Below are 22,650 nucleotides of genomic sequence, written 5' to 3'. Positions count from 1 at the left end.
TTTCAGCATGGGATGCCAAGACCTTTCCCAACAGCTGGGTATCAAATTGTTTTATCTCACTTTTGAACTCCTTTTAAAAAGGTTAGCAGGAGGCAGAGGCAAAGGTTATCTTGCAATTCCCATTGTCGGCAAGATTGCTGCATGTTTCATAAAAAGGTTTTGCAAGTCAGTGGCCTCAGGTAAAATCTCATAATCAAAATTGCTAGACTGAAATTCGTGGCTATTTCTAGGGAATAACAGCACAAGCAAGTTTGACAGAACTCCGAGACCTTCAGTGCTCTGATATTTTATTGCAAAATTTGTGAAGATAAAAGATCTCTGTGACCTTGTCCTGTCAACGAGAGATCTGATGAGGTATGAGCTACCCGAATGGAACCTGCCATAAAATGGTAAGCGATGGCAGCGGATTTAAGTAAACAGCAGAATACACATTGTCAACTGCTGTAAATGAGTAATTCTCTACCTGTGTGGGTGTTTCTCTGCAGATTTGCACTAACTGACATGCTGCCAGAAGGGCAGATAGGTATCTTTAGTGCATGGTTGAAACTGGCCAGAAACTTCCACAGAAATGCCTTTTATCAAGGCATGTGACTGGTTTGGTGTTTCGTCAGACACCAAGAAAGGGAATTTGCTTGTGTGGCTGAGGCTTGTGTCTGGTTAAGTTCTAGGTTAACACTCGCTCAGCTACCAACTTGAGCTTTACAACTTAAGAACGAGGAAAAGCAAGCAGCAAGTAACTTACTGCAGAGATAATTGCCATACTCTGGTTTAACCATTGCATTTTACTCTTTTGGTATTTTATTTTAACACCACTTGAAGCTGGAGGAAGAACCCTGTAAATATCACTCTCACAGCTAGTGGTTTTTTTTAAACTTCTCTGTCTCAAGCTGGTACTAGTCTATCAAAAAGCCATAATACTCCTGAATGTCCTTTCAACTAATTGTTTATTTCTACAGAGCTAAATGGTCATAGGGTTGTTTTCTGCCCCTTATTCATGATTACATTAAAACACGTTCGTTCATTTTCTAACACTGTTTTCTGTGTAAGCAATTGCAAGTAGAATAGCAAAAAACCTGCCCCCATTCACACTGTGAATGTGCCTAGATGCTCTTGTTCTATCGAACAGAGTAATTATTGTGGAGATGTTTTGTAGGAAGGTATTGTTGGAAAAATAACTTAATTTTAATGTCAACCTACTGTGGGGGTTTTGCATTATACCGTTCCCATTACTATGGAAAACAGAACTGCTTTTTTATAACCAATGAGATTCAACAGAGCTCAGTTAATCCCCAGACAGAAGAATAAACTTGAGGAACTGAGAGCTGAAGTCAGTAGCAATGCTCAGACTCAACAATGCTCAAACCTCAACAAGAGGAAGATTTCAGCAAAATTCTTGGCGTTAACAGCATGAACTGCAGGTACAGACATGGATGCCTGTGATGGATACGTGCGGTTCTCGCTAGTAGCCTGGTACCTCAGGCTGTGACTCTGCTTACTTACACCAGGAGGAATCCAGGTTGAGTTTCTCTTACTCTTACCTTAATACCATGTAAGCCAGAGCCCCCAGCACCAGCTGCTATGGCACAACTGGAATAGCTACCAAGAGACTTGCAAACTCTGATTTTATATTTTACTTTTGTTCCAGCGATCCGACTCCTCCCTCCTCTTTGATATCATGAGAAAGATTAAAAGGAGGAAGTGCTGGCAGGCATTTTCATTAAGAATCACTGGCTAATTCCAAAGTGCCTATTAGTAGAAGCCCTCTTGCAATGCCTGTGGTATCTATCCATCACAGCTGAATTATGGATATCGACTGCTTTATATTTAATGCATCTCTTACATCTTTAATGTCTGAAGAGCTTGTTCCCGAAAGTGTCCTCAGCAGGGAGGTGTGTGGTCAGATTTAATCAAAATTTTCATGGCTGGAAATGAGCTTCCAATAATTCTTAGGACGCATGGGCAGATGTCGTAGTTCTCTTCGGCAACTGCAATCAATAATTCCTTTCTTAAAAGCAGCGCTGTTCTCCCTCTGCTCCTGGGAAGTCTATATGAAGTGTATTACTACAAAATTAAGCCCCTGATTTTGACACTGAGGATACCAGAAAGCTAAAACCACCTATTTAAGTTGGATGCCTGTTACATACAGGAGTGTTTTTTCCTAAGGAGTTCAGACATTCTGTAAAGAAGAATAATTGCTTTGGCCGTTGATCAGAGATTGCTTCCTGTCAAATCCATCACAGAGATCTGGTTCATGATGGGATGATGCAGATTCAGATGGACAGAGAGCTGCAAGAGTAGAAGGATCTGACTTTGATCCCATAGGTTTTTGATATTTGCTTGTCACCACTGTCATATGTGATTATTTCTCAAGTGATAAATCAATGCTGATAAAAAGAAAAATCAAATATAGATCTTAAAACAGGTAAACTCAAGCTAAAACCAAGCGCTGTAGTTTCTAGACCTAACCACAAGCAATAAAGGCTCACCCAGGAACTCACCCAATCTAATACCCAAATACAAATCTTATGGCCCGGACTAATTTCCATTTAGCACGGATTTAAGTTATAAGGAGGTAGAGGTGCTTTGTTTTGTTGTAAACAATTAATGGTTATGTGCAACTCTTCAGAAATATTCACCTACAACTTAGGGGTTCTAGGTATTCCTTGTATACTTAAACAAAGACAAACTGCTTGTATTTACTTACAGGGCTCGGTTAATTTTCATTAGGAGTTTTGAGGTCTTTAGAGGAAAGGCTCTGGATAAGCACAAAATTTTATTATGTGATGCACACTTCAGAAGAAAAAATAAAGCCCATGACTTTCTTATGTCTCATTCTTATGGCTCATTTGCATACAAATAAACGAGCACTTCAATGATACATTTGTAGTCCTAAGAATTTCCCCATTCATCTAATACTGATTCTTTTTTATGAGTTTTATCTTTAATTATTTTTTTCTTCAACTTATTTCTCTTTTCTCCCATTGAAAAGGAGGAAAGATGTATTCAGAACCTGGAAAACCAAAACTGGGAAACAATACCAATATGATAATCACTTTTTCTAGTGCATCAGTCCCATACACTGAGATACCCTCACTGTAGAGACATTTTTCTTTTATAAAGTGAACCAGAGAAGAGAAAGAAAGGAAGCGAAGTGGGCTTGCTTCTCACTGCTTGCAAGAACGGGGTTAAAATAACACACCTATCAGCAGTAGTGTCTATGGTTTTGAAGATCTCTGGCATTGGCCATTAAGCTCTCTCAACTTCCATGCTGCTTCTCATGTCTGTTACTCGTGCTGCCTTCTTCTTCTCCCTTCCCCTCTCACGCAAGGGGTACAGAGCCCAAACACAAACTTCCTGCCAGCACCATTCACAGATGCCCCCTCCGTTGTCTCAATGCTCCCATAGTGTGAGGTTAATTCTAGCAAAGAATCCAAGAGATTGTTTCATCCCTTCAGAGAACCAAAACTATCACAACTGTTGGGAAAAAGAATCTCAACTATGGGGAGAGAGAGATTAGAAAAATCACTAAGAGTCAGAATTATAAACAAATATATCGAAGTTGAAGAAAAGACTTGCTAAATACCCAAATCAAATGAAAGCACTCGGATTTAGGGAGAAGGAAAGCACTGGAAAACATTTATTTTAAAATGTCTAAGCCTACAGCCCTCAAATAAGTGATATTCTCCTTAAAAAGATCAACAAATGCTTAATCTCAAGGCAAATTCTCAAGGATACTGCAGTTCCAAATGTTTGTGCGAGGATGCTATTACAAATATTAAACGCTAGATGCCACTAAAAGATCAGCATGGAAAACTGCTCTTCCCTGCAGAGTGCTCAAACCCCCTGCACCTGGCTGTGGCAAGGCTCCAGCAGGTTTGTGATGCCTGTGGCCAGCGGCCTGGTTCCTCAGAAGCAGGAAAAAAGCAAATTAAACAGCTCCAGGTAAATTCAGGAGGGGGCATTTTGCACAGCTTAAGAGTTAGCAGGCCATATTTCGGTCCCTGCAAAATTATTTCCTGTTATTATCCTTACCTGCCTCAAACATTTCTGCAGCAAACAACAGCAAAGAAGCGATTTAATGCTCTTCTATGTGAAAAACGACCTCCTCCAACACAAAGAAATAACATGAGATAAAACTGTCATTCAGTGATGCTCCCGGTATTTACTGTGTGAAACAAGAAGGGCGTTTGTGGCATCAAGATCTATGAGGATCTCTGCAGATGTACACACAAACTGCAACTCAAAACGTCTGCACTTTTCAAAGCCTAACATGGCAGGGCAAAATTCTGTCAGGGATTAAGTGTCCATTCAACTTTGTAAATTCATGTTGAAGACAAACCTCAGAGCAATGCAACGATACATTCTGTGGGCTTCTATCCTGTACCACCCTCATTTTACTTTGAGCATGCTGTATATACATCTGGCAAAAACATTCATGTTCTAAATAGTTGTGGGAGTCCCAGAGAACAGCAGTCCCTGAGATTAGCTGTGGCCAGCTGCCTGAGGGGTGACTCCCTGCAGCACATTGCTCCACGGGCCCTGCAGGGGCTGGGAACCGCTGCCCTGCATGGATTACTATTTTGTACCACGGCAGGCAGCACTTCTGCCACTTTGCTGTGCACAGAAATTGCCATCAGCCAACAAGGAGCCACTTGTTACCGTAGGAAACAGCTACCGCTGTGCTCAGCCCTATACCCTCAGCATGCACCACGCTCCCCCTGCAGCACTAATTCCCCCCCAAGCGCCTTTCTGCATTGCTCTGTGCAGGCAAATGAAGGCAGGCTAGCCCTGCAGCAGCGTGATGCAGCTCAGCCCAAGGAGAGCACGGTGACAAGGCACTATTTCTGCTATTTCTGCTGCTCAGGAGTGTGCCGGGACTGACGTCAGGTCGCTGTTGCCAGGCATTGGGAGCACACGCACTGCCTGGAGCAGAGCTCAAGCAACCAACCGGGCAAAAGAAAATAAAATTACTTGCTGGCAACTGGTAACGCTCTGTAGAGGGTAAGAAAAAGCCCTCTGCCTTCCTACTCTTCTGGATTTTAATTAGTGAGTTTAGTATAGAAATCCAAAAGGCACAGATTGCCAACACTCTGCCCAAATTGTACTTATCTCTAACACAGCGGTCTAGAAACTGATTTATTCATCGGAACTGCACCGCAAGAAAGGCAGGAAGACAATTACAGCATTGTTTTACTGACAGCAAGACTAATCCGAGCAAGACAAAGTATCTCACCCAACACCAGCTTTCACGGGGGAGGATTAAGCCCTGCAGGACTCCAGGATCGGGCCCACGTTCTTTCATTAACACGTGCAGGACCACAGAGAGGTGACAGCCTGGCACATTAGTTCAGTCTGAAGATACAAACTGCACACACCGAGGCTGCAGCATAACGAATTAAAAACTGCACAAAAAGGACGGGGTCTTTTATCCTAACAGCATTTCTTGTGTGTGCTCACGTGCAATCTGTAATTCCTTGTCCAAAGGCTGCATTAGAAAGCAAATGGGCATGCTGGCTCTCAGCTGCTGCACATCAGCCCCGCTCGGCTGCCTTGGGTGACACCTCTCAGGCCTCTGAAGGTTTCTCACATGTTAAAATACAAATCCGTCAGCTAAGGGACCAGCTCCACTCTCTTCTGCCTAGAGATTTAGCTCCTTGGTTTCAGCGAGTGCCAGATGGGATGACTAATTCAGAGGTAGCAGTTCAATATATTGTTTGAGGGAAGGAAAGCAGAAGCAGACTTGATCTGCAATTTGATGAAGCCATCGCCAGCCCTATAAACATGGAAATGTTTGTTTCAGCTCGGCAGGGAACAGACAGATCTCCTGGTGAGGCACACAATGGTCTTGCCTGGCCTAAGGGACTCCGCATTCTTTCTTCTAAGATAGGGAATGAAAATTCAGAGAGCTTTATCTGCCACTTGGCTCCTTCCAGCTTTTGCCCTTTTAGGAAGAAGTCAGTCAGGTTCATATGCAAGTGGTGATTACAAAATGCACTGTAGGGAACAATTTTTCACCAGGCTACAGCCTCCCCCATCCAAAGGGAAATCTCGTACAAAAGGCTCAAGGATATCTGCTCCTATTTCGGGCAATAGGTTTAATTTCTTGAACATGTATTCCAGCCTCATTAACAGCACTGCTCTAGTAGCATAATTAGCCAGTATAAAATCTTTTAAACTTTGTTCCAAAGGAATCAAGGACTAAACTCTTGATATCAGACTGCTGGAAATGATGTAAACCAGTAAAAGTTCTACACGCAGGAAGAGAACAGTAAGAATTTTTATCACCTGAGCTCTAAAAAAAAACATTATTGCCTTCTTACAACACAGAGGAAGGAATGCAGGACAAACCTGGATCACCTTGAGTGGTATAAAAAAAAAAAAGCAGCACAATGAGTCCTGGCAGAGTCCACTTGAGAATCAAGTAGAGTATACACCTAAAAATGTTCTGGCTTTCTATTTACGTCAATTTTGGCAAGCTTCCTTCTCTGAAATTACATAAGCTGAATGCATTTGTACAATCTATTGTCTCCTCTATCATTGCTTCAAGGCTGCCACAATCTCAGATTAGTATCGTGTCTCCTTTCCTTTACCTGTCACTGCATTTCAGGGGCCAGCAGAATAAATAAGGTTCTTTCCAGCTCTTTCCCTACATGCAAAACCCAGCCTAACCCACTCACGTCTGCTTTCAGGCCAGCCTTTCACAATTCTGCTCAGTCTCTGGTTTGTGAGCAACTGATCACAAACAAAGCAGCTGGTCCTACTCTTTTGGTGTGAGCTGTGCTGTAGGACCTACACCCAGTCTATTAACTACCGAACCATTATTTCTATCAGCCAACAAATTTAAGCTGGGAACACTGCTAAATCTGCTATTAAGAGCTCGGTTACAAGGAGTTTTAAGGTTTTGGAAGAATCCCAACTTCAAGCCCTCATATTTCTGTTTCAGAAAAGATTATTTTAGCTCTGATCCCACCTGCTGCAGATCACTGCATTCCCTGAAAGAGCTCATTTGGACGTTGTTTGCGTCAATCAGGCTGGGCTGCTTTCTTCCAGGGGACGGGCACTTGGTGGCACTAGAGCTCACATAAGGGAAAGTAAAGATAGAGATGAATCAGCAGCATTTCACTGTTCCTGTAGTTGATGCACAGTGTCATCTAAAAGGGTCTGCGCTGTTCCAGAGGTAACATTGCTCAATGAGCTCTGAAGTCTGGCTCTGCACTTTCTTTGAAAATATATGTGCTCTATAATTTTAAGTGAAATGCTATCCACTCCCTGCTCCCTGCAATCTTCTCTGAAGTCTCTGCAGGACTTAGAACAGTGAACTCTCATGACACGGGAGGAAATTGAACAACTTATCTCATTTTCAGTGCCAGAAGTACAGTGAACACTTCACAGACAAGCAGAAATTATGTCTGCCATCTTATAATTACAGAGGCTGATCTTGCAATCTGCCCTTAATATTAGCTGGAAGCCTGATTAGTTGCTGGTGGACTCGACATATTCTGCAGAAGCCCCTGCATACAAATGTGCTAGTAGCATGAGTGTGTAAGAACATGGGAGTTACTTTTAAATGGATAGCCTAAATCATAGTTTTGTTCTGGTTAAGTATTACCTCTTCATTTAGGTTAACAAAATATTTGTCACTGCTTCAGTTTAGTAGAACAAGTCTTAGATGCAAAGGACCAAAATTTCAATTAGAAAGGATGAGATCTGAGCATGAAACTACATTTGGTGACGTGAACACTCTTCTTGGAGCAGCACCATATGTCAGATGCAATGAATTACAAGGTAGTCTAAGAAAACGACTCCTTTTCAAAATAAAAATAACTGAACAGTATCTACCAACTTTGCAATACACAAACTCACAGGATTTAAATATGACATTCGTCACAGATGGATGTTTATAATACAAAGGGAACAAGCACTCAGGAGACCACAGCAGGCTTTGTATAACTATAGCACGCAATGACTACGCAAGTGGTGTTGGACCTGCCCCACACAGTGCAGCTAGCACTGCAGTCATGAAGGCAGAGGATTTTATTTCAAAATCACTCCTTTTAATCCTCTGAAACCTGCTTGTCAATCCTGTGAAAAGACAGTGTCTTTTATAATTGCATGTAAAATGAGTCTGAGGGACTTACAAATCTCAAGGAAATTCAGCAGCCTAACAATCTTTTTCTCAGTGCCAAATTGATTCAGCAATATTCAGCAGCTGCTGCAGAACATGTTCGATGACTTTGCAAAGTTACTAACACAGTACGATGCTACAGAGTGCCAAAATCCCCGGCGAGCTCCTTTATATATGGAACAGAGCCTTTTAACTCACTAAAAGCACAAAATCACTAAAAAGTTTTTTTTTTTGGACTACGCAATGGGTGACTGGGCAGGGGATTTGTGCTATCCAAAGTTTCCCACCCTTCGTGGGCTGATTGTCGCTTTCAGATCAGCAGCCATTCTAGCGCTGTGTCTGAATATGATCGCCATCTCCAATTATCATAAAGTAAGGAGGCTTAACGAGACAGACAGAGCCCAATTTAAACCTCACTGCAGCAGAGACTGCAGCAATGGATGGGACACACCCTGTTAAAGATGCAGTACAGCGTTTCTGCCCTTCAAGCTTACTTCATCCCCTTTGCTGCAATGCTGTCGACAAACACAAAGCTTAACCCTTCTCAGAGCAAGCTGCCTCAGACAAGCAGGCATGGAGCTGTGCAGCATTCAAGCTAAACCCACCAGAATATAAATGATCTACATTCACTAAAGATACCTCCTGCTTCAAAACAAAGCCTCCAAATATGTGCATGTGTCTGTCTATAAATGCGAGTGTAAAGAATATTTTGGTTTGCTGCTTTTCACGTATTTGTCCTTCCTCTGCAGCAAGCACTCCTAAATGCCTGCTTGAGAATCCTAATTCCTGGATCTTTGCTGCAAAGACCCAATACGAGGATGGCATGACAGTGCAATTTTTCCCCAAGCCACCCTGGCTACATGGCAAGCTAAGGCAAAGGTTCTACCCACATTCTCTTACAAGCTTCTGTTAAACTTTGCTGAAAGTGGTACTTTCAGTTCACTTGAAAAAAAAAATAAATAAATGCATTTTTTGGTAGAAAAACAGCTCTTTGTAAATTCAGGTCACCCTCAGTAAACAGTTAACTCAGAAGGATGAAGGAAAAGCAGAACTTTGCTGAAGCTAAAGCAGAGAAACATTTTCTAAAGGAACGCCTTTGAGTTTTCATTTCACAACTGATCTGAATTTTTTCCAACATCAAAATGTTGTCTGCCTCAGGTTACCACATAAAGCAATTTATTACACTCACATCTTTAGCTTTGATTGCCGTTGTTCTTGCCACTGACTAACAGTCCTGTGCAAGGATTTAAAGAAACCCAGAGAAAATATTTTGCAGTTCACCTATTCTAGGTTGTCTGTCACTGGCTTGCAAGGGAGCTGCTGCAGACAAATTCCAGCAGAGGCAGAGGTCAGACCTATCTGAATTTGGGAAGAGCCAAACCGGCACAATCGCTGCTCCCCCATGAAGGGCAGCCCAAATTCTGAGAGCACGCAGCGAGAGACCTGCAGGACTTTATTAATGACTACGCAGCGTGGACAAGAGGGAAGTGCTGCAGGACTGTAGGGCTTGCTGTTCTGTTTCAGAGCCCAGATTGCTGCCGTCCATCCACCCCTAACTACATTAACAGCCTAATTGCCGGAGGCTGCTGGGGGGGGAAACATAAACTATAATGAAGCATGGAGGAAAGCAGTGACATTTTTTTCAGAGAATGTCCAGTTACAGAGGAAAAAGATGTCATGTCAAAACGCAAACAAGAATGTCACTGAGCCCTTATGCATAAACCAGACACGCATACCTAATGGAGAAATGTATGTTTTTTTGTATTCACATCGATGCCTACCAGTAATTGAAATAAAAATCTGTCAGTAGCTTCTCAGTGCTCTTGCTTGTCTGTAACAGCTCCACGGGTAATAACTACTGTCTCCCTGATGACAGCTGAAGCACCGGATCCTTCTTGCTTTAAACAGAATGAAAATAAAGTACAGTGGTTTCTGTTAAGCAGGGGGGTCTGATTCTTCTTTTCCAGTGAGGTAATTTAGCAAGGATTCAGTCAAGCTAGTGGAATCAGTGGTGGTTATATAGACGTAAGAGAGAGATTCAAAGCTGTCTGTGTCATGTAAGGCTGCTGTACGTTTTTATACCTATATTTAGAGGTACCTTTCACAGTAACTGTGCCAATGAAAGCAAGCCCTTGTCTACTAATAGAGGTTATCAGCTACAGGACTTGGGGCTGTGGGCTGGAGCAGTAAGGAAGCAAAATGACAAACTTCCTTGGATCATAGCTGAGGACATGAGCACTTAAGATCCAGGCTACACACACACATTTACTTCTGCACGTATAGGTCCTTTGCCTTCAAGCTGAATCTGAAAGAAGTCTGTCTGAACACAGATCTAAGCTTTAGAGATAAGAGACCTAGATATAAATATTCCCAGTTTCTTCAGTGAGCTTTGGGAGTGCAAACAAGTGATTAGGGCAGGAACTATTGATCATCTGAGTCAGACACAACTTTCGCTTACTTTGACATTGTGAATTTCAGAATTCTGCCCCAATGCCCAGGATGTACTTTGCAAGCTGCAGAATCTACTTGGCTCCCCACCCAGTTTTTCACCTCCAGTCCTTATCTGAAGCTTATGCCAGAATTTATGGCTACATGCCTTTTAATTCTCCTGGATGCGATTAGCTGCTGTGTCAAAGTAAGATGATGCATAGGTATTCTTTCAAGACCAGTGAAGCTGTAGCACTAATTCATTTAAGGCACTGTAAATCACATTAGCAAGATGTACAAAGGCACTGGCATTAAAGAAAAAGTCCAGATATCCCTGATGCTACTCATTAGGTATGCTGTCTACCCGCTATTTCCTGAATAATGTAGCAGAGATCCCTTTTAGTGCTGAACTCCTGAAGTCTCAGACATGCAGGCTCTTTGGCAATTTACCCTTTTCTTTACCTATCCTAGTTCTAAAAAGAAAATTAAAATTCCAAACAATCTGCATGACATGATATAGTTCAGTTTAAAATGGGAACTGTTCCGGATGAGATCTGATAGTACACCGAGGTGATTGGTACAGAAAGAAATATATACCACGTAGGACAGGTATCATGAAACAAAGTGGTAGGAAAAGAGAATATGCTTTAAACAAGTCCTCCTCTTTTCTGCAGTTCTTTGGTAGAGAAACAAAGGCTATCTAAAGGCAAAGGATTCAACTTGGATAACACACTATTTCCCAATCAATAATAGTAATAACATGCAGCAACCTTTGGCTTCTCATCCTCAGAATACTAACACTCAAAACCTAAAGGCTTGCTATGTTGTCCTGGTTTCAGCTGGAAGAGATTTAATTTTCCTCCTAGGAGCTGGTATGGAGCTGTGCTTTGGATTTAGGATGAGAATAACGTTGATAACACGCTGATATTTTAATGTTGCAGAGCAGTGCTTACACTAAGCCAAGGACTTTTCAGCTTCTCACAGCGCCCTGCCAGCGAGGAGGCTGGGGGTGCACAAGGAGCCAGGAGGACACAGAAGCAGGACAGCTGACCCCAGTTGGCCAAAGAGATGTTCCACACCATGTGGACATGCTGAACAATTATATGGGGGGGTATGGGGACCACTGCTCAGGGATGGGATGCGCATCAGTCAGCTGGTGATAAGTGATCGCATTGTGCATCACTTGCTTTGTTCATATCGTATTATTTCTCTTCCTTTTATCAACTGCCTGTATTTCAACCCACAAGCTTCTACTGTTTTCCCCCATTCTCTCTCCCATCCTACTCGGGGGTGTGGGGAACAAACAGCTGCATGGTGCTGAGCTGCCTGCCAGGTTAAACCACAGCAAACGTGAAGACTAAACCAAATTTGAAATATCTGAATCACCACCATTGGTTCTATCTACTGAAAAAATTGGGTAAGGGTGGGAGTGGGGGAGAGACAGGGAAAGAGAAGAGAAGAAACAGGAAAGAGCATTTATTTCCAAAAGAATAGAGTTGCTTGGTATATTGACATGCCTGATATGAAAGTTCAATTTGTTTGCTGTTATCTGCAAACACACAAGTGTCATGTTTTGCCATCACTGTTGATCACTAGACAATTCACACTGACATTTCTGCAGACATGTCACAGCTAAGATAGACAAAAATGATCTTGTGAAAGACAAGGCCAAATCCCTCTTGAACCTATTCTTATAAAACATCCTTTGACTAAAATTGTAGCAAGCAAGATTTGGCCTATGGTGACTTGGTACTAAAAATTTAAATCCTGTAGGATGATTCTTGATTATTCAGATGTTTTATAAATGTTCTTACTGTGGCTCTGTGTTCTGTGGTTAGATATCCCCCCTTCTTTTAGAAATAATCGAAGAGGTTTGGGCTGAAATGCAATGTCTACTGGAACACGGTGGTTCAAAGCAGCTGAAGCTGAGAACATGTTAGCAGCCTCATGAGACAAGCCTCTCTCCCTCAAAAGCTTTTTCTTTCATGTCTGTGAACCCACCTGTTATTAAAACACAGGTTCATCACAGCTTCAGACCCAACTCAGAGTTCTCTCTTCTATTTCTGCAACTGTTTTGCATTTCAAAAGAACACATTTCTTATCAATTTGAACAAGTAAAATATAGGAAGCATTAGGTGCAGAAAAGAGAAGTAAGGACACTTAGGCATGCAGAAATAAGCATTGCTGAGCACTGAAACAGAGTATTGAATAGGCAAATACTTAGAAGAGAAGGTTCATTTAATGTCAGCTTTAGTCCTCAGCCACTGCTGTACTTAAAAGCACTATCACGGCAGCTCGAAATTTTCCAAGCATTTATGACCCTTCTGTAGGGGAATGTGGGGGTGCACAGAGATATCCTCTATTCCACACGAACCTCCTGATGACTTAGTACGAAATTAGGAACATAAACAGTCTTCTGAAGTGGGCAGAATAGTTGAAAAAGCCCCCAGAACTCTAATGAATTCAGGCAGGTTTATGTGCGGGCCTAATTAAAAGTCCATAGAAATCAATAAAAAGTCTTCCTTTCCTTAGTTAATTTAGGTTCCAGTAATTTATCAGGACAGACTACTGATAAAGATGGAGTTAAACAATTATGGGTGAGATCAGATTCAACACTGCTATCTGATTTCTTGTATGGATACTACATTATTTTGTGCGGTTGTAAGGCAGGACAGAAGTATCAGTTAATGGGTGACAACCTAACGGGTTCAGATTGACCTTCCTTTTACTGCACTGTGCCGTTTTGGGAAAAACTTCTACCATTATTTGTTTACCTTATCAATTTAAAGCTACCTCTGCAGCAATCTCTGCTCATACAGCTCCTCCTCCTCTAAAACTTTCAAATACCTGTATTTCATTTTCAGCCATTCTGTATTACCTTATGTGAACACTGGAAGGGCCCTTAGGAATATCAGTGTCAAAATGCCACAGGTATGAATGTCTTTAAGTCACACTTGAGAAACAGACTGCACAAAATAAAATGTTCACATTTATATATGCAATGGAAGGAAAGAAATCATGATTGTGGCATGTCAAAAGATGCATTAAATGGTTAACCCCCTTTAAAACAGCACTGAGTGCAAGATTGCTTGCAGTTAGGTAAAATAATGAGAATTAATTCTTCACCAGTGTATACTGGGGTACTGTGTCCAATGATATTGACCAATGAAGATGGGATAAATTATGTTTTTCTGATATGAAATTCTTCTTGCCTAATACAAAAAACAGAGTAGTAAGAAATGATGAAATTTCTGGTTGTGTCAGCCTTATCACTTAAAAAGGTGTTTAAACAAATGCATTCCAGCACCAGATTGCGTTAACAGGCCATTTTTATAACCAGAGAGCTGAGATGCAGGGAGACACTATTTTTTTTTTTAAATCACATTTGCATCCAAAATCCACAGCTTGCAGCCACATCTGCTGAACCCACAATAGCAATTGCCCTTGTAACGTGATCTGCAGACTTTTAAAAACCAGCCCATTGATTAGCTGCAGGACATGATTTTATTTATTTATTTATTAGTGCCTGAAGCAGCACACTTAATCAATAAACACTGGCAAAAATCTGGGAAAAAAAGCAGCAGTAATCTAATATCAGCGGCAACTTCTGTGCATAAAGCTACTAATCAAATTGGCTTTCATGACTACCGAGAATGAAATTTAACCTTAAATATGACTCCAAGTTACTTAGGAAGACTGCAAGTAATTATGTTCTACATAGCTTCCTTCTTGACATTATATATTACTTCTGCTACAGAGGTACACTGGAGTCTTGTCCTAAGCCAACAAAACAATGTGAGATACTGAATACCCATTAAAATAAAAGCAAGATAAGGTAGCTGGAAAAGTAATCTAAACTGGGCTGAAACACTCCAGAAAAAGCTTTTGAAGGAAACAGCACAACCAAATAGCTAGACCAGGTGATTGATGGTACATCAGTCAGGGTTTTATTCCTGGTTTTTGGAAAGTAGGGGCTAATTAGAGCAGCCTCAGTATCACTGGATTCTGTTTTGCTCTCTGGGCAGAAAGGTAGACTCGTAACTAGGCCACTGCATAGGAGAAGGGAACTGAAAGTCAGGACACCTGAGGGGTGTTTCACAAGGTGTAATGGTAGAACAGTCATTTCAGAGCAGAGCATGAAGTGCTGTAACCCCAGCTTAAATTCCTATAAACTACAAACATGAGCGTGTGCAGGTATCATTACTGGTGGCTTTTTATCTCTTAAAAGGAATAGCTGCAAAGCTGTGCACTAATAATGTTAGCCACTGCCTGATATTGGGTCTCAGCCTGCCATCTTTCCAATCAATGGCAAAATTCCTGCTGGATGCAAAGGTGGCAGATTGGGCTCATTAAATTTTGAGTAAATTCACAGCAGCAAGCTCTGCAGGAACCTCTCTTCAGCTATTGTTCATGCTGTAATCAGGCATATCCATCATACAGCTTTGCATCTGTCTGTGTCTTTCCCTCACCCAAACCTCTTCCCTCAAGTCAGCGTGGACAATGGGCACGCTGACCCTATAGGTCTCTTCCATAGGAGATAACTGCATCTGGGAATACGCCTTTGTTCCTAACTTGTATTACAGTGTGGACACGACTGAGGTTAGCATATGGCATTTGCTAATGGCCCCTCCTACCCTACATTAAGTTATACATTATAACTTAATAGAGATGATGTCTATATCCCTTAACAAATTGAATTTAAAATGTTGCAGCAGCTGCACATATAATAGAATCTACAAACTCTTCAGTAACCTACTTAATTATGAAGTATTATTTTAGCCAGTAATAGAAGGTGCACAAGGATGTGCAGAATTTGGGGCTATGGCCAAGAAGCCACCTGCCTTTTTCAATATCACTTTGTATCAAAAATCAAATGTACTTACCTTGTCTCTGTGATTAACGTAAATATGTACCCATTCAACATCTCTTTGTTTGTTTGTTTGTTTAATTATTATTAGAACCAATAGTTACAGATCCCAAGAACAAGGTATTTCAGGGGCAACAGTGTTGATGTAAAAATTCAGACAACTAAATTCATGTTTCCGCTCTCCCAGGAACATTCTCAGAAAATGACTCACAGCCATGACTACAAAGATATTTAGGACTACAAAATTGCTAAAATGTGCTTTGTGGAAGTCATAGGAATGCATAAAAGCATGTTAGGTAACTCTTTGCTAGTCTGGGGTATTTATGATTGCAATTCCCACATGCTAAACAAGGATAATGGGGTGCCATCACCTTATGGAGAGGTGATGAGGATACATGTACTAAGGTTTTGTGCAGTTCTGAGACTACAGAAACAGGAGCCAGATGGTTCACACATTGAAAAGTGTTCAATTAGAGCTTTATATTTTTTAAAGTGAGGCTCATGCTTACATCTATTTAAACCAGAATGTACATGACAGTTTATCTGAGCTATTCTGCCAATATAACACCCGATACACAGCAATACAAGACTAAAATATACCTGTTATACCAAACAGATCCACTATGACGAGCTTTAGAAAATTTCTTGGTGCTGCAGTTTCAGCTAATACCTGATTGTCCACGTAGGTGCACGGCACATCCTTACAACAGCTCGCAACTGATTCTACTACCTGCTTTGTACCTGATTTTACTGTGGTCTATAAATGAAGCCACATACTCATGCATTTTTCTCCCTTCATCCAAGCCGCCAGGACAACAAAGAGATGGCATAAATAATTCACAGTATGCTACCATGAAAAGCAAAGCTACAGCACTTACCTATCATCTTTGATGCAGTACTGGTCCAGCAATGCAACTTGTAAGTGCTCAATCTTGAAAACCACTGTGGTTCGAACGATCACAGAAGAATCTGAAGATAAACTGTCCAAAAAAAAAAATCCCACTGAGTGTCCTTATATTTATTGTTATGACAATAACAAATTGAAAGACTTATATAAAACCTCAAATGGAGGCTCACCTTCTGTGGGAATTAACACGTGTCTGCCACAGACTCCTGCCATACTGGCATGTTTGGCTCTGAAGCTCAGATTCAAACTTTAGCTCTGGGGGCTTGGACATTGACAAGTGTTGTCCAATACGCAGACAGACAGACCCCTAACTTTGTATTGTTTGCTCTGCTTCCTGATTGATTTAATGTAATGAAAAGTTATTTCAAATTCCTTTCCCAATTCCAGACCTCTGATCCCGTAAGAGGTACCTATATATTCCCTATACGTAGAGGGGATCCCACGTACTAGATCACACATGTTGCTCCACAACAAAGGATGTTACACACAAAGGATCCTCAGATCCCAACAGAACATAAAGCTTTTTCTAAGCTGGGCTGGTGGAAGCTAAAATAAGTATCTGGGCATGTGTAGGGATTCTTACGGGTCCCATCTGTAATTCCCCAGACCAAGAGGTAGTTTCTGCGAGCTGTACACGCAAGCCCTTTTAGCACATAGTGCAGCCAAACCTTGCAAATCTCAATCTGCATTAGTGACTGCAGCAAGGGCTCAGATGGCAGACATTTATTCCAATTATTCATGGGATGGCAAGCCAATTTTGTGCCTTGTTAAGTAAATTACTCCTTTAATAGGATAGGTTTACATATCTGGTATACTAGCCTGGGGAAAGAGTTTTCATTTTGCACATAATCATTCCTAACGTTGACAGACTACAGGAAAGACTAGCAAGTGTTTTCTATTCAGAAGGACACTCATCAGAATCTTAACCAGAATCAGTAATCAAATAATTAACATAAGACTAACAAACATGTCCTCGTTTTGGTCTCACTTTGCAGTGGTGTAATTTTGGAGCAGCTTATAAAGAGCTATTAGATGACTGTAGTCTTTATGTAAGCAAATGCAATAGGACCATCTTTAGAAAACATTGCCAGTAGGGCTTAAACATCCTGTAACTACTTTTTGGGTAGGACAATCCAAATTTCTTCTGAAGTTTCCTGATTAGTATTCATGATGCATCTTGAGATCTGTAGATGAAAAATACAACAGTAAGACAATGTTTTACTCTATTATTAGTCAATGAAACATAGAAACACACATTGAAATTAAATTGCTGGAAAAAACTTGATGCTGTTTCTCCCCTTTCCTTTTCTCCATCTTTTAATTCAATTTCTTTGATAAACTCTTACATTTCAAGAGCCAGGTCTTTAATATTCCTCTTGTAGCTACACAATGTGCACTATGAATGATCTGCCCATTAGCTACCAGAGAAGATTCATAGGCTTCAGTTCCAAGTGTTCTAAGGCAGTTTACTAGGCTCTGAGACTTCGATGGGAAGCGTGGGAGGAAGACAGAAGGGAAGACCTGCGGTCTTCCTACACACACTCCTTATTAACTTGAGTAATCCCCTTAGAGCTATCCAAATGAAATGCTGAAGCCTGATAAAACCGATGTTACAGGCAGATAGATACTTCTGACTATATAAATAACTTTATGAAAACTGCAGAACTTGACAAGAAAGATTTCCTAATTCAAGCCTCCACTCCTCTCGTCGTTCTACAAGGAAAATGACTTATTCATTATGTAACATCTGCATATCCCTAAAGATGTGCAGCTAGGAACGGCTGGAATAAAAATAGATTTGAAAAAGGAAACAATAAGGATGTGAGCAGATTCTGGAACACAAGCTGGTAAATGAGAGTTTTTTCCTGCTGTTTTTCTGAACAGCAGCTCCTGGAGTAGCCAGGACTTCAGAGCTCAGAAACAAATTCTCAAGTTCTTATCACTCTAGCAAGTTTCCCACCAAAATCACGTTCCCAAACAAGTTGGGATACAGACATGATAGAACTTAGAGCATATTTGAGCCAAGGCCAACTGGCTAAATTTAGATTTGTGGCTATCAGCAAGCATTGAACTAGAATTATTGCTGAGTTAGAAGCAGCAGGGACTGATGATTGAGATTTTTTACTTTATTTTTCTGTACCTAATAAACCCTGCTGGGCTCGTGGCTCTATTTTAAGGCTAAGATTTCAGGCTAGGAAGAGCCAACGAGCCAGACTTATTGTGGGGCTGGCTGCAGTTGGCCTTGCTTTTCCATAAACATTGGAGGACGAGGAGCTGACTTTGAATGGCTCATTAAATAATGGAATGTTTTTCCTTGCATACATTTCAACCATTTTATGCATTTTAGAATCAATTAGTGTGAGCCCATGGGGAAAAAATAGAAAACTTAATGGTATTCAATGCAGAATTTGGATTGCATGCTGTAAACAGTACAGGGCATTAAACACTAAAGGAAAATAATAAAATAAGTATATTAATATAACATTTTGGTATATTTATATGAATCTACAAGTGTTCTGGAAAAAAACTATGATCGTCATTAAAAGGCTTCTTTGTAATGGACAAAACAGATTCAACTGACATAATGCCCAGCATTATTAAATTTCAAGGTCCTGCTTTAAAATATAGCAAGCCCAAAGAACTTCTAAAAATTAACTTTTGCTTTAGAAAAATACATAGAGAAGTTCTGAACAAATTAAAACAGGAATTTAAAGTAGTTAGCATGAGCTTATCTTAAGACAAAGTAGCGTTAATATCTTTGTAATGACATGAATGAGGTAAGGCTATAGGGTAGTTCAATATAGAGCTGTAAGGCACAAAGCAATGAGTCATCAGCCACTGCTCAAACAAATACTTAGATTTTCAGGGGACCAAGACCATTACATTTATGAAACTCCAAGCAGGTATTGCAGTTGTTTAAAGAGCACTAATGCTTGAGAGAACAGTGAAACACCGATAGAAGCTTTGTCTATGCTGGCCATCAGCATTCAGCCAGCACCTATTTCTCCTCACACCCCTACTTGTGAAACAAGCACAGTCCTGCTGCACAAGGTTCACTCCCTGCAGAGCATCCTCCCTAAAGCTGCATGCTGGGCTGTTTTGAAGAGTTTTACCAACAAGTTCTGCAGCAATCCCTAAGGAAAAAGAGGTTAGAGGAATAGCTTGTACAGCAGGCAGTGGAAAGCAGCAGTACAAAGTGCTTTATTGCTGCTTATTTCTGAAAAAAAAAATAAAATAAATAAAAAAATCATGTCTCTCCCCCACACTCCAGCCCTACTTCCAAGAAATGTCTGCCCGGTGGATAATAATTGCTGATTCAATGCCCAGTAGGGCTCCTTTAAAGAAAAAAAATGCTGCAGCATTCACTGTATTCATCAAATATTATTGTTGCTCTCTAGAGGAACGGGAAGATCTATTATCAAAGAAGTAGATTCAGCCACACTTTATGGTGGCTATAGCTTTTTTAAAAAAAAAAAAATAAATTATAAAGCAGTGTCTGCCTTTGGTTGGGACCCAGAAGGGGGGAAAAAAAGCGACAGAGAGAGAAAGGGCTGGAGATAAAGAGGCTGCGTTGTCTCCATCAGTCTCACTGCGGGTGCCTAGGAAAGCCTGGAGGTTGAGAGAGGAGCAGGCGCTGCAGGAGTGACTCAGCAGCCTCCTGCGGCAGAGGGGAGCTGGCAGCAGCCACCGCCCTTCCCCGGCTGCCAGCTCCAGGCCTGCCTGTCCCTGTAAAGCCATCGCTGCAGGAGAAAGCTGCAGCCAAGCCAGAGCCACTCACACAGAGAGCTGGTCTCCTCCTGTCCAGAAATCCCCCTGCAAATAATTACAAAGAGCCACAGCTCTCTCCGTTGCCTCCCCAGGGTCTGCTCCAGGGAGAACAGCAAAGCTGCCCCCAGCCCGTTATCTCCCCACCGCAGCCAGAAGCTGCTCTGCTCCCTCGGAGCTGCAGAAAAGCCATTAACTCCCACTGCCACGCTCACCTCCCACTCCCTGGGAGCAGCTGATGCCTCCTCTCCTACACCCCATCTCCCACATGGCTGTACCCCAATGCCTTTACCACCTCGCACGGGATAGAAAAGGCACAGCAGGGCCACCAAGCACTGCACGTCCAGCCCCACACACCTCCTGCTGCTCTCCTGCAGGAGGCACCTAAAGGTGCAGGTGGGAAAAGATTCACAAGCTGCATTTGTCACCCAAAAATCGCTCTGTGTGCAAGGCTGGTTGCAGACGGAGAATTTAATCCCCCTCCACGCAGACTGGAGTTGGAAACTGGGCTCTTCCCACCCCCACGGGGGACATAGTTTCTGTTCCTGCAATCTGGACTCGGTGGGAGAAGCACTCGGTGTCCACAAACACTGCCTCGAACGCTTGGCAGAGGCTGTGGGAGGCAAGGGAGAAGAGACCCACAGTTGTACAGAGCCCACTCACTCACTTCTCAGCCCTTTGCTCAGTTTCTGCTTGGTCCGTCCTGATTTCCTACCTGTTGGCAACCCAACTCTCTATTCCTGACTTAACACCTCCCTCTTACGTGTTGTCTGTTTACTCCTCTCCCCAAAAATGAACATTTTCTGTCTGCTCCCCCCAGTTTCACCTGTACCTCCTCTCGGGCACTCAGAGAAGAACACCTTCCCCGGGCTAAAACTGTTCTGATCCCACGGATACTCCCATCGCCCCATTTTTCTGCATCATTTTTAGCTCCTCTGGAGAAGAATTTGATGCAGTATCAATCACAAACACTAGCTCTTGGGGTGAGGTCTGGCTGTGATAAGGCCACCAAAAACTTCTGTTAACTATAGGGAAGTTGGTGCAGAGCACTCACCGCTCCTGGATAAGAAAGAGGCTTGCCCTCTGCATTTTTTTTTCTTGCTTTTAGCAGTTACACTTCTGTCCAGAGGGAGCCTGGGACATGGTAGCTCCTCCTCTATGCGGGACTCTCCTCCTCTCTCCCTCCCTTCTCCTCCTGGAAAGTTGCTGCAGTGCTGAACTTTTGCCAGGAACCGGACCTGCTGCAGAAGCAGCAGCTTCCCAGAGGGTGGAGAGAAGAGGCAGCCTGAGCAATGCTTTGTCAAAGCAGCACTTGACAGCAGCCACTCAGACGATCACTTCTCCCTCTTCCTTCCCTTCCCTGCTTTTAGCAGGGCTCTAGCAATAAATTCCTGGTACAGGCGGCAGTGCCAGGTCCTGCCTCCACACCCCTGCAGTGACAGGCAGAGGACACTGCCAAGGGTTAACGCTCCTTCCTTTTTCATCTGCAGAAATGGTAAAATCCCCTTTCGTCCCATCCTCCCCTGAGAACACTGAAAAACTTTGCTTAAGTTCCCCTTGGGCTGCAGCTACCTCTGCTGTCCCTGACACAGCAATCCCAGGCCCTTTATTTCACCTCACGCTGGCAGATTCCTTGAGAAGTCCAGGAAAAATGTTTCAACTTCCTTTCTGCCCTCTCCTCTCCCCCTAAATTGCAGCTCCACGGGGGTGAGTTCCCGACAGGAGGCGCTGACAGGGTGCACAGAGCTTCAAAGGCTCCAGTCTGCCCCCAGGGAGCTGTGAATTCCAAATTAACCCTTCCTTTGGGCCTTTTCCTTCCTCACTGTGCACAGCACTTCTCAGTCCAGCGCGGGTTGCTCCCAAGCGTGACAAGCCTCCTGAAGGAATGATTTAGGTCAGATTATCTGGATAGTAACTCTGCCCCTCAAGGCAAGCCCTAGATGCAGCTTAACAGCCTTGGCCAGCCTAAATGAAATCTGCAATGCGTTCTTTTTTCTGAGCACACCAGCAGCAAGCCCTGGGGAGCACTGAACTCGGTAGGTCGCCTCCTGTCTCACTCAGGCTTCAGTGCTGGAAGAAATAACTCCTCCTTTCCTCCCCCTCACTCATCCCACACACATCCCCAAGATGCACCTTCACCTCCCCGACCGTGCTGAGCCTACAAAGCCGTCAGCTTTCTAATGGCTGCAGGAGCAGCTGCACCAGGGCTGTGAGCTGGCAGAATGGCTTCTCTTTTCTGCAGACACACAGCATCAGCCAGCTCTCTCAACATCTGATCTCCAGGACTACTGGTCTTAAACCCAAGCCTCAGATGCTCCCAGATTTAAAGGCTGTATTAGTTACAGGAACAACCCAGCTTGTGCTGCTTCTTTCCTCAAGCTTACTGGAAATGCTGCCATGCTCACAAGTCATTTTAACAAATGAAACAGAGGACACAGCCCAGCCTTACAGGGAGATACATGCCCCTGACTTTGATCTAACGGCAGCAGATGTGGATACTGCGACTCTTTCCTCTTAGCTCTCTTCACATACACACTCCAAAGATTAAAAACAAGTTGC

The 22,650-nt window shown here is 42.5% G+C and overlaps 1 protein-coding gene across 2 annotated transcripts in view; it reads right to left on the bottom strand.

Annotated features, from left to right (window-relative positions):
- Window positions 1–21,268, bottom strand: part of DOCK5 (dedicator of cytokinesis 5) — a 112,384-nt gene extending 91,116 nt beyond the window's left edge. The window contains exons 1-4 of one of the 2 annotated variants that reach the window (XM_072027232.1): window positions 21,146–21,252; window positions 20,449–20,704; window positions 16,497–17,510; window positions 16,298–16,399 (exon numbers count right to left, since the gene is read on the bottom strand). The gene's annotated coding sequence lies outside the window, so the exon portion shown is untranslated. Of the gene's footprint in view, window positions 1–16,297; window positions 16,400–16,496; window positions 17,511–20,448; window positions 20,705–21,145 lie in introns of both variants that reach the window. The other variant, XM_038167006.2, reaches the window with a different exon arrangement.
- Window positions 21,269–22,650: the final 1,382 nt, after the last annotated feature.

The sequence above is a fragment of the Anas platyrhynchos genome, chromosome 23, assembly GCF_047663525.1.
Source record: "Anas platyrhynchos isolate ZD024472 breed Pekin duck chromosome 23, IASCAAS_PekinDuck_T2T, whole genome shotgun sequence".
NCBI lineage: Eukaryota > Metazoa > Chordata > Aves > Anseriformes > Anatidae > Anas > Anas platyrhynchos.
Note: the sequence above shows the minus strand (reverse complement) of the source record. Positions and strands in the feature narration are given on the sequence as shown.